This window comes from Parasteatoda tepidariorum, chromosome 6 (assembly GCF_043381705.1).
Source record: "Parasteatoda tepidariorum isolate YZ-2023 chromosome 6, CAS_Ptep_4.0, whole genome shotgun sequence".
Lineage (NCBI taxonomy): Eukaryota > Metazoa > Arthropoda > Arachnida > Araneae > Theridiidae > Parasteatoda > Parasteatoda tepidariorum.
Genome location: NC_092209.1, coordinates 40,947,592 through 40,966,999, shown reverse-complemented (window position 1 = coordinate 40,966,999; position 19,408 = coordinate 40,947,592). Strand labels below are relative to the sequence as shown.

General features: G+C 27.5%; 1 protein-coding gene across 2 annotated transcripts in view; it reads left to right on the top strand.

Annotated features, from left to right (window-relative positions):
* Nucleotides 1–19,408, top strand: part of LOC107455319 (potassium voltage-gated channel protein Shaker) — a 657,874-nt gene that overhangs the window by 374,104 nt on the left and 264,362 nt on the right. The gene's annotated exons all lie outside the window — the stretch shown is intronic.

Here is a 19,408-nt window from a genome sequence, read left to right as displayed (position 1 = left end):
TCTTCGATACATAAATATTTGTTCCATATTTTAATATCTGTTTAGGAGAAACATCACAGTTGGGAATACTGTACAAGTGTTGCGACTAATAACCGATATTCTCTACTTCGCTATTTATTAAGATTTGAAACGTTTGCTCAGTATACACTTATCCGCCATTTCCAACCATTCCGCCATTTTTTCTTCTTATTTTAAAAAAACATTTAAGTGCTATTTCCTGGCTTATATTTATCAAGTATCCCCTACGCTGTAGTTGTATTTCATAAAATACTTTTAGAAAAGGTAGTATACATAAAATTAGATTTCTCAAGTACTACTCCACCTGTAATGTTTAAAATTTATGTTCTATCATGCAAAACTGCATCCCTTTAAATGATGTCAAAGTTTGGATACTTTACAGTTCAAAATTTTCAACTATTACTAAATAAAATAATAATGAATAATAAATAATTCGAAAATATATTTTTGCATGGAATTATCGTTGGATAGACGTATTTTATAAATGCGTGATCACATATTTTCATTTGTTTAAAAAATTCTCAAAATATTATAAAATATACGAAACTTGATTAAATTATTGGGAACAAATTTTTTTGATTTTGAATATCGGAATGCATATCCTTTGAATAAAATAGCATGTTTATTCAGAGAAATTATGTTTTTGTATCTGATTTCAGAACTTAAAATCATCACCTGCATTTATAAAATAGCTCATTTAAGATCAACCCCGCTAACCACTAAATTTGAGTCCTAGTACTGGAAAATCAGATCAATAAATTGAAAGATACTTATGATTTCAGTTTTTTTTAATGTATATGCATAATAGGATATTGCAGATTAAGATAGATGAGTACTACTAATTTATCTTGTGCATTTGTAAAATCTGTTTAAATTCAACAGATTATTTAATTTGCTTAATAAAATTATATATATGGTAAAAGTAAATCCCACCGCCTAAGCAGTCGGTTTACGTTTTTAGTGTTTAATTCTTTAATACCTTAATAGTATGTTGAAGTATGTAATAGCGGCATACCCATTCTTCGTACGGATTAAAAATAGTGACCAATCAATAAGTCAGAGCTGTAGAACGCAACGAAATAATTCACATAACTGAAAGACACTGAACAACGCAATCAGCGAAAAAAAATTTTATAATTTTACTTTTCAGTACTTTTAGCCTTTTCCGATGAATTTACGTTATTAAACTAATAAAAAAACATTCTTAGCAGCTTTTCCCATAAAAAAATATAACTGTGTTCGGTATCATTTGGCATGATACCGAATGGTATCATTTGGCATGGTATCGAGAGATCGTGAGAAAACTTTTTCCACAGTATCTGTGTTAAAACTATGTAAGATTAACGTAGTTTTTATCAGTATCATAAATACTAAATGTGTGTGTGTTTCTATATATTGTAAGTTTAAAAACTGCCCTAATAATCACAATACAAGTAGTACCTATTACAAAATCAATGAAGCATCACTGGTGGCAAAAATATCTTGACAATTCCTAACTCTTCTCCAAAATAAATAATTACCGTCACTTCATTAATTCTTCATTTTAGTACAAAGCTTTGTTTTTTGTTACAATTAATACCTGTTACAAAAATTTATATTGCGTCGTTGGTATCGTTAATAGTTTGGCGATATTATACACTTCACTTAAATGAATTAGTACCATCTCTCCATTTATTTTGCTTAATAGGGGAGAGTGGGGTCAATTGTAACATTTTTTACTTAACTATTTTTAAGTAGCAAGAAATCCAAAATATTATTAGTATTAATTGACAGACGAGTAAAGTAGACTTTCCTCTACTTGAAAAAAAAGAATAAATATCTTATTTTAAATGTTATTATATTAGTTATGAACAATTTTTGACAGTCGTGCACCTATTACAATTGTCCCCACTTACGGGGTCAATTGTAACAGTTCATATATTCAACTAAAACATAGTTAATTATACATATTATCATAGTTGTGATATATTTTTTTATTGATCAAAATAGGAGTGATATTTTAGGAGTAAAAATAATGAGCAGAGACTTAAAGGGTTAAACTTTTAACTTTAAGAGATTAAAAATTTTAATTTATGCTGTGAAAGGTGACAAATAAAATAATGCACATGCAACGTAATATAAATGATATAGGGAACTATTGGTAGTTCTTAAAGTTAAGTAATGGTTTGTAAACATAAGATTATTTATTTTCAGCTGTTACAATCGTCCCTTTATTTATTGCTACAATCGTCCCCAAGAAGCCATTTCAGCTTCATTTGTTAAAAACAATGCTAGTTAATTAACAAAACTAATCTCTTTTCTTTTGAAATGTTAATTAAGGTGTCCACTTACATATTCAGTTAATAATTTTTATTTGTTTAAACAAAATTACTTTGTTACACTATAATATTCTAATGCCAAAAAAAGTACTTACGTAGCGTCAAAATATCCTTTGAGATGTAACTCTTTCAAAAGTACATAAAAATGGTTGCCAGCAGGGGTGTACATGTAGATTTATTAAATACACCTTGTGCGCCACCTAGGAACCAAATCTAGAACCCGACACTCGAAATTTTTGGTCTGTTACAATCGTACCCTGTTACAATTGACCCCACTTTCCCCTACTTATATATTTTTAACCTTAAATCAGTGGCTATTATGAAATTCAACAAAAAATAATTAATTTATGAGAATAACGATAAATAAAGAAAAAGTGATTAAAGATAATTTTGGAAATATTGCTTTGCGTCTCGTAGTCTGCTTATGCTTCTACGCTCCCGATGATCATTGAGTTTATCTGAGATGATGAACAAATTATAAATATTTAAGAACGTTCAAAAGACTCCTTTTTTTTTATTAGTGAGAGCTATAAACTAGAAAACATTCCTGTTGTCATCTTTAAAATATTTTTTAATAAAAAACACAGTCATCTCCATTTTAATCAATGGTGAGTTCTAAGCCAATGAAAAAATTCCATTTTTTAAACATCTCTTAGGAACAATTTAATTAAAATTTTGAACGATTTCTAGAACCGGGAGTTAAAATTTCTTCTTTGATCCAATGCCAAAATTTCAATATCCAACCACAAGTTTTTGCAGTTGTAAAGGAGACCAACAGACTAACTCTTCATTTTTATGCTTAGATAATAGATAAATAATTACTATAGATCAATGCATTAATAAAGCAAAGACTTTTTTGTCAATGTATTTTATAGCCGTCGTGGAACAACCAACCCGATTTTTAGTGTTTACGACTTCTAATGTTCAACTCCATAGCCTTGTAATTCCGTGCCCAATCCAGAAGACAAGGGAACTCTGGATTAAATATTGAGAGAAATTTGTCTTCGTGGAAGACTTTTTGACGGAACTAACCCGCATTTGCGTTACGTGGAGAGGAAAGCCGTAAAAGCTACCTCGCTTAGCCTGACTGAAAAGGAACTCTAACCCATGATCCGTCTACCACTGAAGACATTTTACGTCAGCACTGTTGTCGGAGCAAGCCGGATGTGGAATTCGAATCAACCAGACATCGCTGGGATTCGAACCCAATTTATTTTAATGGAAGGCGAAAGCTCTATTCCCTGAGAAATCACGGCTGCTGTTAATGTATTTGTTGTTCTTTCAGTATTTTATTTTATTTCATAATCACCGTTCACCCAATTTTCACAGCTCACCCAATTTTACCCCTAGTAATTTCGTACCCAATCCAGAAGACAAGGAAACTCCAGGATCAAATATTGGGAGAAATTTTACTTTCGTGGAGGACTTTTTGATGGAACTAACCTGTATTTGCGTTACATGGAGAGGAAAACCACGAAAAGCTCCTATGGTTAGTCTGATGGAAAAGGGACTCCAATCCATAATCCGTCACTGAAGATATTTTCCGTCAGCACTGTGGTGCGGTGCGAGTCGGGTGCGGAATTAGCTAGCCTAGCTCTATCCCTTGAGCTACAGCGGATCTCCTTCTTTATTTATGAAAGATTTCCTTACGCCAATTTTACTAGAATAAAATTAGTCACTTAACATCGTTTTTGCCAATATAAGATTTTTTAAAACTCAGGTCAAAATGCAGTTTATCCCAAGGAAATACTTCCATTTAGATTATCGCATTTATTTTCTCTTTTCGCTTAAAATTAGTTTGTAATTCAATATTTGGTGTCACTAATTAGTGCAATACTAGATCATTAATTGCACTATGAATTAATATTATAATAATTTCAATTATAATTAATATTATTATATTAATATTGTTACAATAATAATAATTTCAATATATAGTAAAAAAATTATAAATAATAAGAATTCTATTATATTTTACATTATATGTCAATTATAATAACTGTAATAATATTTAAAAACAGTCATCATTATTTTTCAAAATTTCTTATGTTTAAATTTTTAGCTACAGTTTTTAGAGAGAAATTACCAACGCTTTCTTTTTCTCCTGCACTTCTCGTTTTATTTGTCACATTTTATAAGAAGCAGTTGTTTTCTTTCATTAATAATAACTTTAAATATGTAGCGATTAAACAAACATGCAGTTTTACTTTCTAGCTTTAGAAATGAATTTTCTCAATTAAGAAATTTTAATGCATTTCTTTAGTTCTGTATAAAGTTTGTGAATTCTGTTTCTTAAATATTTCTCAATTATATTTTTGCATCATGATATCACCGTTCTAAATACAATTTTCAATTTAGAGTGCTCCGTCTGGCACAGACATCCAAGAAATGAAATAGAAATATTAGCACTGAAAAAATTTGGAAAGTCTTAAAATTGCCTATTATCTTTTATTAATGCCGACAGATGGCAGTACGATTTCCTAAACATTTTTGTTCCGAGCTTTAATCCATTGAACCCTTTTCAAAATGTTGGCCTGATTCCAAACAAGGGCCAATCCATTTGGGCATGCACTTACTTTACCCCCTCAAACTTCCTTATGCGATCTTCTTGGATTTAAAAGCGAAAGACGTCGACCTAATTTTACAATCGAAAATTTTCTTTTTGCAGAAACATTAGATTTATATCCATTTAACTATTCTGAAATCCATTCCTATTCTTCTAAAGCTACAGAATTAGATTTACTTTGATGAAAAATGCGAGAAAATCTCACTTCTCTAAAAGTATTTATCGTCGCCAAGATATATATTTGGCTCTTAATCGATGTTAGCCTTAATAGACTTTGAGATATTAACTCTTACGTCTGGCACTGGGACTTATATTTTTCGTGAATATGAAAATAAGTATCTTTTATATCTGAAAAACTAGAAACAAATGAACTTATTGATTAAAAACGATGGAGAAATCCCTTTATCATTTCACCTCAAACATTCAATCTATCACTATAAAAATACTTTTTAGTTTACTAAGTGTCATGAACAGGAACATTTCGATATGTTTTCCTCGGGTGTAAGAAACGGAAATTTAAAAATTTTTTCCAAATATTAAGTTTGAAGAACAGGTTTACTCTTTAATTCCTTTATTTATCTCCCTGGTGTACATTTAGGGTGGTGAGTTGGGACATAACCCTAAACATATAAAGCACAAAAATATAAATTAAATAAGTTGAAAAGAAATATTCGTTACATTTTTTTCTAGAAAAAAGAAGCGATATTTTACTCTGAATTATAGAAACCTAGAAAATTCCACTTCTCTGATCCTTGTTATCAATTTTGGGATGTTCTCTTGAATGTTTGCTTGTAAGTCTCCTTAACCTTAGGCTTTCTCTCCTAATAAGTGATTCTTCCTAAAACTTATAATGGAACTTTTTACATACTGAGTATTTTTTTAAATTTCAACATGTAAAAAAAAAGCTGAAACAGCGAGGAAATGGGGCGTTAAAGAGTTCAAATTGGAGAGTCGAAACGAGTTGCTTTTTGCTGCAGTACTGTCCTTGCCATAACATGCTGAGGCGAACAGAAGCATGATTTTGAACAACTCTTCCTGTTCAGAATGATTTTGAAAGATGATAACAGAATGATAATTTTTGGAGATGATTTCTACATCTCGTTGTCAAGCTCAGCATTGTGTAAGAAAAAAAGCTCGATTTGATCTGCTCAGGTTTTTTATTAACCTAAATGCCACACGGAGAAATAAATCGGTAAAATTACCATACTTTATAGTAATGACATTTCTACTTAAAAAAAGAACTTAATTCTGATAATGAAAACTAAAATGCTAACTAACTTAAACCATTCATTTGGTAATTTTTTCGTTCGTATGATAACGGTTTGCAGGAAAATCTTGTTCTGAAAATTAACGTTTTTATTACCACCCATTGTGAAAATACACAGAACAGAAAAGTGAATTTCACCAAATAAATGGTTTTTATGCCATGCTCTATCGTAAATTGATTGATAAAATTTGCCAAATTTTAACACATTTTACAAATTTTGTCATATATTAAAAATGATATTTATCTTTAATTTTATAACAATAACAACCGAAACGCTTTGGTAAAAATTACCGTGCTTTTTGATGGCATTTCCATAGGGAAAGTTACACCGTTAAATGTTACCATATTTTGAGATAGTTTTGACCATACTCTTTTTCTTGGTGTTTCATGCTCTAAGAAATTCAAAATACTTCTAGTTTTAAAAATGGCAGTAATATACATAAAATAACAATAATTATCTATAAATGATTTGTGATATATCATTTAACCTTTGTGTATTTTGATCAATGCTCATTGTTGAAATTTTCAGAGTGCATTGAGCCATATAATCATACAAATTAAAATATTTTAAACTTGAAAACATAATATATTATGATACAAAATGAAGGGAATTTGGAATCTGTGTAATATTATATTAAAGCTGTAACAAATTGCTTATGATATTACTGTTCAGAGTACCAAATTATAGTCAAAAGTTTAATTTAGTTTTCCGAGAGTTTTATAAAATGAAATTTTTTTTTCTATTTTGGTGTTTGAAGTTAAATGCATTACGCATATTCTTTCGGTTTTGTGCAGAACTTGAATGCAATACAATATAATAATATTTTTTTGTAGTTTTTTTGTTGTTATTGTTGAAGAAATAGTTATTTGTTAAGAATTCGTTTTTACTATCTCATAACATTAAAAATACATTTTTCGTATTCATATTTATGCAATTTGGAGGCTCCGTTCACCAACCTATCTCGTTTTACTATCTCATAACACTAAAAATACATTTTTCGTATTTATATTTATGCAATTTGGAGGCTCCGTTCACCAACCTCTCGTTTCTCTTTGTCTTCTTCCAATGAATTCGAAACTGTTAAAAAAAGATCATTCGGACAATAAATAATTATTAAAATGTTATGTAAGAACAGCTTTTTGATGTTTAAATTGAAATGAACAATAGCTTTATACAGAACAAAAAATAATTTTCTAACGGAAAGAAATAGTATTTATCCTCAAACTGTTTTTTTAAAAAACATATGTTGTTTTTTTCCTGTAGAATTTACTGTTATTATTTTACAGCGTAGAGTTTAGCCAATATGTTTTTTGTTTACTTCAAATTCACCAATCGAAAATTCTCGAACTAATAATCGAACCGTTTTTCTTTTATTCCATCGAATTTCTTGTGCATGTTTTTACTTATTTTCTCAATTTCAGGTTTCTTAGTCTTAAAGATTTTGTTCAGCATTAGAAAATGTAACATATAGCAAATTAAAGTGAAACAAAATTCACAAAAAACACTTAAAAATGCAGAAACTTTTAATTTAATTCGAATTTCACGAAAAGCTGGAGCATAAGCAACCATAAACCTTCATAAACCTCACCAATTTAAACCTCCATAAAAGTTCATAAGCAACCGTAAACTTTTCACCATGCTAAATTACAATTCTGTAGTTGCTTTCCAGCAGCCGGAGTGGCCCGCATGGTGTTTTTTCTTACAGGTTTATCAATTAATCGTTCTCGAACTACTTATGGAATGATTATTTTTTTATTACATTTTGTACTCGATGTACAAATTTTTATACACTTTTGCAATTTCAAGTTCTAAGTCGTATAATTTCAGTGTGACAAAATCTATCTTTTAGTTGAACATTTAAAACAGTGGCGTCTACGGCCAGTAGACAGTTTCATTTTAGAGAAAAAAAATTTCGTTAAAAATATATAAGATAAATTTAAGAAAAAAATATTGAAAAGTAATTTTGCATATCATTATAATAATCAGTTAATAATTTAACCAACTTAATGTTTTCTTTTACTATAAATAATTCAAATTGCTATATTTTTTTTAAAAAATACTGATTGAAAAAAATCAATACCTAAAATTACATTTTCAATAAAATAAAAATATGCTAGAAAGCAATCGAAGGATATAAAAAACGTTACTGCTGGGAATGGAATAAATTTAGAACCAAAATAAATAAAATGTAGTGACTGCACTAAATTGAAATAATTCATTTATATAATTTGATAAATATATATAAAAACGATTGTAGGTTTTAGAATGACTCATATGGAAATTTTCTAATTAGCCACTTCATTCCCGGTATCGAATAAAGTCTTCTAGTCCAAAAGTGCATTGGTATTCTTGTACTAGTCCGCCCCACCCATGTCCTAAGGGAATATTATGACCTTTTCTGGAGGGGAACGTTAGTACTCTATCGAGCGAACACTTACTAACGCCATTATAGCTTAGCTATTCTGATTAATTCTAACAACCAATACACTTTTCAGCTTTTTTACCAACCTAAAATAGTTTGACGTTTTTATGCTTATTTTTGTTCAAGTCGAAGAAAAAATAAATCGCTTCCATTATCCAGATTTTTATGGTTTAAATTGTGATTGGTATAAAAAAAGGAAGGAAATTAGTATCATAATTTGTATTTTCTTTTCATTTTTGGAAACAGAAGCATAGATTAATCGGGAGTACTTTGAAGTATTTTTTTTGTGTCTTAATGATTTGGTACAATATTGGTGAATTAATAAGCTTTGCTTCTAATTATCAAAAAAAAGAAAACACTGATTTAATCTAATGTTTTTTTTTTTAATAAAATATTATCTGCTATTTACGAAGAGGAGCAAGCCATAAGAAATTCTATTTATTAGTGTTTATAAAAGCAAAGTTTTATTAATTTTGGTAGTACAGATACTTACTGTACTTTTAAAAAATAATGCAGATAGGTACTTAAATGCAACCATTTGCTATTCGCACAAAAAGAGCACGTGATCCTTATAGTCGCATTTTACTTTTATTGTTCGAATTTTTTTTTTATTTAGGAAAAAATACCTATACATATAATCGCTCATAATAAATTTTAGTCATATTTAGTCACTCATAATATATATTAATAAAAATGGCTTATTTTTCCCTACTGGTTGCGAAATTTCAACTTATTTTTCGAAAGTATCAACATATTTATTGGCTGATAAATAAAAAAATATTTAATTATTTATCATAATTTTAGTTTTATTACAATTGTTTTAAAAAACAAACTCCTCTACAATTTTCGTTTGTCAAAGAAGATTATTTAATAATTATATTTCAAAAAAAAAAAAAAATTGAAAAAGAAAGTTATGAGAAACTTTGCCCATTTCGTAGAAAAATTTTTTTTTTCAACTTACAACTTTAACAAAGAGAAGGGATCTGATAAAAAAAACATTAAAATATTAATAAATAATAAAAACAAGTTTAATTATAAAAGCATATTTTTTGTCTTTTCTTATATGGCCTTTTTTTAAAATCATTAAGTAAAAACGAGTTCTTTTAGTACTTTTAAAATGTGTTTTTGGGTATCACGGCACTAAAATCATTTTTCCAAATATATATAAAAATTTAATGATGATGTCTCATGATCCAATGAAATCTTTGATGAAACATAAGTTTTCACTCCATATACATCATCCAGCCAATCAGAAATGGGAACGTTATTAATTCAGAAACTATTGTTAATTTAGTGAACCTTTTTCAAAAACGAGCTATAAATCTCTATATAACATTAAATACAAAATGTCTAACACAGTTTTTCATTGTAGTCGGTGTATTTTTATTTGCCGGAAAATCAGTAGGGAGAATCGAGCTTTTCCACATTATATTACATATATTTTTGGTTGCCATCAAGATAAAATTAATTAAGTCATAAATATATCGTTTTCCTATAAAATATTTTTGTATCCCTAATTTAAAATGTATTTACCTGTAATAGTTATTTTTCTTACTCTACTCTATTACTACGTTTCTGATTTCGATTGTCTTCTAAATTAAGAGCGTGGATTTGAAAGGGTCTTTATTATAATCTAATTGTATTTTATTACTACTTAATATGCTACATTTAAAGATAACCGTATTTAAATCAATGTCTAAATTTATTAACCGTTTCACAACTATTATTTTTGGTGAAAATTACTTTAATATGGTTAAATAAATTACGGTTTTGGTTACATAAATTACAGTTGAGTCAATCAGCTACCTGTACAATGTGATGCATGCACCAAATTGTATTTAATATATCAGCCTGCTCTGTAAACGAAAATTTTAAATTACAGTTACGCGCTCATCAAATTTGCAATAAAAACATACCTATAATTTTAAATGTTGTTTTAAAAAATAATTGCTGAGCAAAGTTTTTATGTTCACTAACAGATCTTAATCGAATCATCTAGGAAATTTTTTGACTTGGGAGGGGGGGAGCATAAGCAAAGAAAATTTTTTAGTACGTATGCTTTAAGTGAATAGTTTATACTTTCATAGAAAACAAGAAACAATAATAATTACGAATAAATCAACGGGATGGGTGAGTGACAACAAATAGAAGGGCTTAGCCTCTTAGCATACTCATAATCTTTCATTTATTCCTACATTAATATCTTTTTGCTAAGTTCAAATTCATTTTATATTTGTGAATATTACATGCAATCCTGATTATTTTCATAAAAACATTTTTGTTTTCGATTAAAATCATTTTTACAATTAATTATCGTCATCCAAATACTGATTTAATGTTGATAGAGAGGTTTTTAGTGAGGAATCTTTGCAGCTAAATTAGAAATAAAAAAAGGAACAATGAAAACATTTCATTTAAGAATTTGCAACTTTGAGAATTTTCAACTTTTAAAAGTTACAGCATTGAAATTAATTTAGAAAATTTAAAATCCAATTTGTTTTCGGTATTTGAAAAATCATTTTTACTGTGGTTAAGTGCGCTATATTTAATTTTTGTTGCTACTACAAATTTTGACTAAATTTTTTATCGACATTCATGTTTGCGAACACCAGTAAAAAAATTTAAATTATGGTGCTACAATTAACGCCAATAAATGATTGTAGTTGCTTTAGTTTATTTAATAAATAAAAAAGTAAATAATTATTTGGCATCTTTTTTTCCATAAAACATCAATTAATTTCATGATAGATCCAAAATTAAGCTATAATTAGTGCAAAAAATTAATTCGTTTAAATGCAATTGTAATGTAATTAAATTGCAGCAAATTATCAAAAGTAATTTTTATAAATTCATGAGCTAGCCTCTTTTTTCTACTCATGCGAATGCTACTAAATTTTATGCATCTTTTATTTATTTGTCAAGAATCTTAAGTTTAAATAGGGATTTTATCAAGTTATTCTTTTCTACAATTAAATGTATACGTATTGTAATTTTTATTTTTATTCCTTATTTAATGCAAAAATAAAAATATGAATGCTAATTATGTTATCGAGAACTTAATTTGTTTCATTTTTTAGGTGAGTAATATGAATATTTGTCATTCCTCATTCCTTGAATAAAGAAAATTGCATCAAACTGTGCACATTAATGGTAACGTATTACCACATATTGATGCTTTTTAAATGTTTGAACATTGCTCAAATATTTTATCTGTGTATAATTATTATTTCGTTTCATAAATTACTTATTCAAAGCTATTTATATTGCAACTATTCATAAATGTAAACAAGAACTATTTGCTTCTTTCCAAAGGAAAACAAAGCGAAATCTTAGAAAAAAAACAATATGTTCTTAGAAGGAATTTGTGTTAGAAAGGATTGGAAAGGATTTTAAAAAAATGCAATAAATGTAGAAGATTACTAAAGTGTGAGCAAAATTTTGGAAGAAATAATGCAATTAGAAGCCAAATAAGATTTGATCATATGTGTTCGGTTGGAAATGTTAATCTCACGGTACTTTGGCGAGAAATCGGTTGCGTTTATTATAAGTCTGCATGTTTAGTTAAATCTGTCGCCAAAGATAACAGAAAGAAGAAATGCTAAATTTAAACATAACTTTAATGAAAACTCAATTCAGATCAGAAGATTGCGTGTTCATCACGTCCGGGTCACCACTTATCTTTGGCGAGAAATCGGTTTTGTTTATTATAAATCTGCATGTTAAGTTAAATCTGTCGCCAAAGATAACAGAAAGGAGAAATGCTAAATTTAAACATAACTTTAATGAAAACTTAACAAATGGAATAATCGAGCAAGTAATAACTGAAGAAAAACGTAAAACAGATTGCGAAAAGAGAAAAGAAAAAAGTATCGCGATGGTTTCGATGGTAACGAAGTTTTACGATGATCACATTTTATTTCTTGAACTTCAGTCTCAGTTGAAAAAGATTACGAAAAATACTTTGATCGTATGTTGAAATTTTCAGGTTCGCCAGAGCATGAACTTCTCGAATCAAGTACGATGATTACGCCACAGTACCACAGGGCATACTTAGAGCATTATTTATATAGTCTAGAGGGCGTATTTTAGGTATTTCTCATTCCCTTATTAAATTAATTAAAACTAATATTTTTTAAATTTTAATTAAATTTAATTTAATTAAGGATCTGAGAATTAGTTGGAAATGTTCCAACCATGGTACCAACGGGCATGCTTAGAGTATTATTTATATAGTCAAGAGAGCGTATTTTGTATTTCACCTTCCCTTATTAAACTTATTAAAACGAGTATATCATAATTTTCAAGAAATAATTAAGGATATAAAGGTGCTTTAATTATCTGTCGAAAAAGTCGTCTGTTAAAGACTAGTTATATAATCATAATTATATAGTTATAAACTACTTATATTGCCATTTATTGGTTAAAGACTAGTTATATAGTCATATCTGAATTACTGAATAAATATTTACTTGTCTAAACAACTTCAATTGGGAATCAAAAGTTACGCCTCAAAATTAGTAAATGCATAATTGAGAAAGGAAATAACTCTGGAATTATGAATGAATAGCTAAGAATGTAAACACTTTAAACAGAACTGAATTGATGAAAAAGTTACGAAATAAGTCAAAGTATAAGTACATGAATGAATAGGAAGCACTAAATAAGTCGAAAAATAGTTATGCATTTTAACATATATTAATAAGAGAATAAATAAAAAGGAATGAAGGAAGGAATGAACCACTCAGAATAAGTAGAAGAATGCTTCTGAATATCGACATTTATGAATAAGCGAATGAATCCGGAAGTGAATAAACAGCTCTAAGAAAGTATAAGAATAGTTATGGCTTTCAACATATACGAAAAAGTAAATGAATGAAAAAGTGATTGAATGAAAAAGTAATTAAATGAAAATGTGAATGAATGAAAATGTGAATGAATGAAAAGGTGAATGAAAGAAAAGGTGAATGAATAAACAGCTGTGAATAAGTATAAAAAATAGTTATAGAACTCAACAGCTAGGAATAAGTGAATAAATGTTTACAGATATAACCACTTCTAAATGTGAATAAATAGCTACGGGTTAAAAAAGCTAAAACATTTTGTGAATAAGTTAATAGTTGCAAATATAATGAGCTTTAGATAATCCTGTGAATTATTACGGAAATAAGCACCTTTATATCCGTGACAGTCAAAGTAAGTTATGGAACTAAATAACTCTGAATATGTTAACTTTAATTTCTTTTCAAATAAAAGTATACTGAATTTTACAGATTTTTCTGAATTTATTTTTTAACTGCAAGGAAAATTTTCACAAATAATTATTTATGTAGTGTGTTAACAGAAAAAATATCAAATAAAACGAGCCAAAAAATATAATAACATAACATTGTCTTTTGCCCCAGGAGAACTTAACCTTAGGGAAACAAAATAAATGAATTTTTTGGAGCATCAATCCAATGTTTTAGCTCTAATAAAACTAGATGAGGCAATAAATTTAGTCGAAGAATTTCATTCGCTTATTTTTATTCCCCTTAGATATTCTTTACTTGGTTCGAAACTGTGTGCAAAAAGCTGAAATAAGTGTACTTTTTATAGATATTCTACTCAACTGTGAAGTAGCTTTATAAAAATCTCTTAGTATTTCCGTTTTTCTTTGTTTAACGATAATTCCTATGTGATGTGTATTAATTTTTAAGTTCTGATATATATCCATATCTATATCTATAAATATTTATTTAATTTTCATTGTCAAAAGCATAAGCATTTTTTGTTCGAATTAGAGCTGCAACTGGGAGACTGGGAATTTATTTATAAAAATTAAAAACCAAACAATTAATATATATATACCCTGATGACTTTACATGTAATACAAAAACATGAATTTTTACATATCCTGTGCATTTGCTCCCGTGATTCGTGTGTTTCTCTTTCTGAGTGGGCATGCAGTTCTTTTTACTTCTATTCTTCATTTATTTTTATGTGTTTCTACGTATTTCATATGATTTTTTTCACTTATTCCTTTTTGCCATGGGTTTTCTGTATGCCGGAATTAATTTTTTATGTATTTTTGATTTAGTTTTTATTCTTGCATGTAGAGATATCTGTAGTATTAAAACCTGTAAGAATAGAATTCACTACGTTTCTTTTCTAAATAAAGTCAAACTTTCTCAAATGTATCTTCTTTCCGTGCTTGCGGGCTCAAAGAATTCCGCACCATCCAAACTTTCATCACACATAAATGTGATTTTAAAAAAATATGCAAGAATTCGTTATGTTTATTACAAAAATATTTGTTTTATAAAATGGGCAATAAAGTTTAAAAGTATATTATTAGAAAAATCTATACGTTTTTTATTGAATTTATTACGGAAACAAAATTAAGTCATTTTAATGTAAAATGAATTTCGTCCTTGTAAATATGAGCGTTTGCATAGTGATTTACTGCAATATATATTGCAAGAAAAATACAGAGGTAAAAATGCATAAGCGACCTAGAGAAATACGCTGAATGGATTTGGTGACAAAAGAAAGCATTTCAAACGAAACTTATAGAGATTATTTAAAAAAAAAAAGCGTAAGAGTTGGCCACATTTTTTTTATTATGACTGTATAAGGTAATTTAACGATTTGACGATTTGATTAAGGTAATTTAACGATTTGATTAAGGTAATTTAACGAAACATCCTTAAAATTCAGAGGGTCGAATGAAACAACCAGCATTCATTTTTTAATGCTCTGGTAATGGAGTTTACGGCAGTAAGTAGACAACTATTAACAATAAAATATAGTAACAATAGAATAAAGGTAACAATAAAATATCTATTGCAGCTAATCTTTAAAAAGTTAGAGATTTTTTGCATAATATTATTAATTTGATTTAAATTATAAGAATACCCATTATTTAAAATCCATCAATTCATTTCTTTCACCATAATCATCATCAATAATGTAAGTACCCATGATATCCTTTCACACTATTAATTTTTATTTGAAGAGTTAGATTATAGTAATACATTTTTAAATAGATATTGAAATTAAACATTTTGAACAATGCTATCGTTTTTTATTCTTGTTCTTTTATAATTACAAAACATGCTTTTGGAAAATATGTATTAATATCTCATTCAATCCCTAGATTGTAAGTATTAAATTCTGCGAAATTTCTTTGAAAACATAATACGAGAATGAAAATTTTAATATTTTGCAGAGACTTGTCAGACAAAACTACATTAATAATTGTTTTATTTTTAAAAATCTGCATTCAGTCGATCTATATGGGTCGACAGAATGGTCTGCATTCAGTCGATATGGTCTGCATTCAGTCGATCATCATTAAAAACCATATTTTTTTTAATTTTCTATTTTGCCAATCATGCCAATCTGGAAGTGAAAAGAATGTGTGCACTTTAAAACTTTTTATCACTAAAGTAAAAGTTCTGTAAAGAAAATATTAAATAAAGGCGAAGAGATCATTGTAATAGAAGACACAGACAAAGAAAAGGAAGAAAGCTCTAATTATACATCTATATAAAATGAAAATTATACAATTTAAATTTTCACAAATGTATGATTAGATTTAAGGGTTATTTACATAATCTACTTACTTAATCAGTACAGGCATTATTTTCTTTATAATTTTCATTATTTTTATTAATCACTTAGCTGGTAGTGAGAGATAATCTGGAGATGTCTACACTTCCTAACTTTTTTCTATCTAAATTATTTATCGTCAAAATAAAAAAGTATTATAGAACGTAAAATAATACTCAAAAGTAACGAAACTTTCTTTTAGATATTAATAACTTAATTTTAAGTTTTAAAACTTTAAAATTCTGTTTGCAGTCTATCTGTATATATTTCTAGTTTCATCAGTACTAACGTCCTTTTTTAATCGATTCATTTTTTTTCAATCATTAAAAAGGCAGTAAGTGAAACATAGAAATTTGCACTTTCAAACTTTTCCTGATAAAACAATTTATCACAAAAAAAAAAAAAAAAAAAAAAAAACACGTTAAAAAACATAAAAGAGAGTCTTAAAAAATCATTTCCCCTACACTGTAAACAAAAATTCGGAATTACGGTAAAATTGGTACTTTAAGTGCTGCATCCGTAAAATTCGTTTTACGTAAAATTCATTTTTGCCGTAAAATTCATTTTTACCGTAAAATTTTATCGTAATTTTTATAGTACTATTCATTTTAGTACTCTCCCAAAAATAAAGCTCTCATTTTTGACGATTCAGTGATTCTTGAGCTATATTCGTTTTGAGAATCATTTCGTCACAAAATCACATGATTTGTGACAAAACGCGAACTATTAAATACATGTCGAAAATGTTTTCTCAACTCGAAACCTCATCATAATGCATTGTGGACGATAATCCTCGCACTAATGAAACCCAGGGGTCAAATACCGCTTCAAGCTTATGTACAATTTATTTTTCTATTCATCCAATTTATCTGCCCTTTATGTGTTGTTAGGACGGCTTTGATTCGCCTGCGTCGTGATCATAATAAAGTCACTACAAAGATTTTTTTTCAAAAAAATTATGAAATATTTCTTTAATCTTGACGAAATTCAATTCCTTGAAGAAGTGATGATTGTTATTTCATCACTTTGACGAAATTTTCTTAAGAGCATTTACTATAAAATGGTTCCATCAAAAGCGAAAAAAATTTCGTGATATTTAAATATCTTTTTTACAGTGCTCTGAGAATCAGTGATTTCGCAGTTACTATTACTGTAAAAATTCAGTTATATTAGATTTTTTGTCTTTAAACTTTAGGGTAAAAACGGATTTTATAATAAAATGTACCGACCCCTATAAGTAACAGTCCATTTTACCGTAATTTGATCCGGATTGCTTTGCAGTATAAATTTTATATTCAATTTGCATTCTATCTACACATACTTCCAGTTTCATCAATACAAATATCCTTTTTTAATTACTTCATTTTTAATCAATCATTAAAAATAGTAACAATAAAAACACAAAATTGTTATAAGAAAAAGAAACAATAATTCAGTTTTTGAAACAGAGTTTTCTTCCTATTTTTTACTATTTATCAATAAAGTAATTAAAATTTGTTAAAGAACATGAAAGAAAGCCGTGAAGAAAATCATTATTTGAGAAGACTCAAAGAAAAGATAAGCAAGAATATTGTAATAATGCTTCTCGATAATGTCAAAGATACAATTTAAGACAGACAAATGGTCAGTTTCTGGTTATCATTTTCCTCCGGATGCATCTGATAGCCTTCCGGAAATAAATCGCTTTGCCGGTAGAGTTATTTGTAAAGACATCTGACAGTCAAGAATAGAAAATATATATTCTCGTAAAACTTTCATGGGAGACAAATTTACATTAACATTTTTTTCTTCAATTTATTCAATTTTTCTTCAATAAAATTTTTATTTAGACTATAAAGTACTTATTTTTAATCTGCATTTGTGCATGGATAAATTTTTATATTTTTAATAGTTATTGATATTTATATTCAGGTAATATGTGTTGAAATTGGAATATGAAATGTCTCAACATTTCTTTTGTACTTTAAATAGTAATTTTTTTCATAAAATTTAAGCAATAAATTTTTTTGACTGAATAAAGATATTACTTTCAGCAATTAAATGTTGGTCATTGGTTATCCAGATAATTTCAAAGAAATGCCTTTTTAACGCAAAAATTTATTTTTCTTGAATGCAATGATAATATTTTTTCCTTTAAGCAATGCAAGTATTTTTGGAGAGTTACAATAAATGAACTCAGCATTTGCTTTTAAGTATTAAGATTAAATAGCTTTTCATGCAGGAATTAGAAACAAATTTTCAAACTAAAACTAATTACCTGCATTGCTTTTTCAAAAGAAGATTAATGACTTAAAACAAGTTCATTAACTCAATTTTTCCTTACAATTTTTATCATATTACATTTTGTGAAACTTGTGGAAATATTACTATGAATTATGGAATAGAAAGATTTAAATAGTTTAAAATTATGATAATAAAAAAATAAAAAATAAGAATGACTTGAAAATAAAAATCAAACACTGAAAAACTAATGAAAAGGAAATAATGAAAAAAGATATTGATTTTTTTCTTCTTTTTTTTTTTTTTAAATTAAAAACTGGGGAAAAAAAGATATAATCTTTCCATCAGCCCACACGATTATATCCGCAAAAAAGAGTGCTTACAATTATTTTTTAATTATTATTCCCCCCCCCCTTTTTTTTCATATGTCTATAATTTTCCTTTGTTTTATCTTCATTTTTAACTTATCTAATGAGTTCTGTTTTCTTGCAGCTTATGCGCAATAAATTAAACTTATTGTTTTTCGTAACTTTTTTCGTGTTTTCTTGTATTTATTTATTTTTTGTTATATATATAAACATATATATATTGTCAAACTATTNTTTTATTATTTTTTTTTCAAAATGTAACATTTTTTTAATACTTTTTAAAAAAAAAATTATATATTAATTTTTTAACTATATGCTATGCTGCAAAAATTACACTTTTAGGTACAATTTTTTTAATGAATCGTTATAATATTCCAAATAACAAAATTAAAAGCTGCATGAAATTTCACTTGAACAGAAAATTACAATGTTATCTTCAATCCCCTTGAATTCGTTTTGAAAAACTCACAGAAAAATTTAAAATAAATTAAATTTTTTAATTTTAATTTTTGAAGTTTTTAATTTTTTTCAACAAGGCATTAATTATTCTTCCACTTTTATCGTCAGGATTATCTTTAAATATTGTATCTTCACATATTGTAGCGAGAACCCTATTATAAATTTCAAAGCAGCAAAGC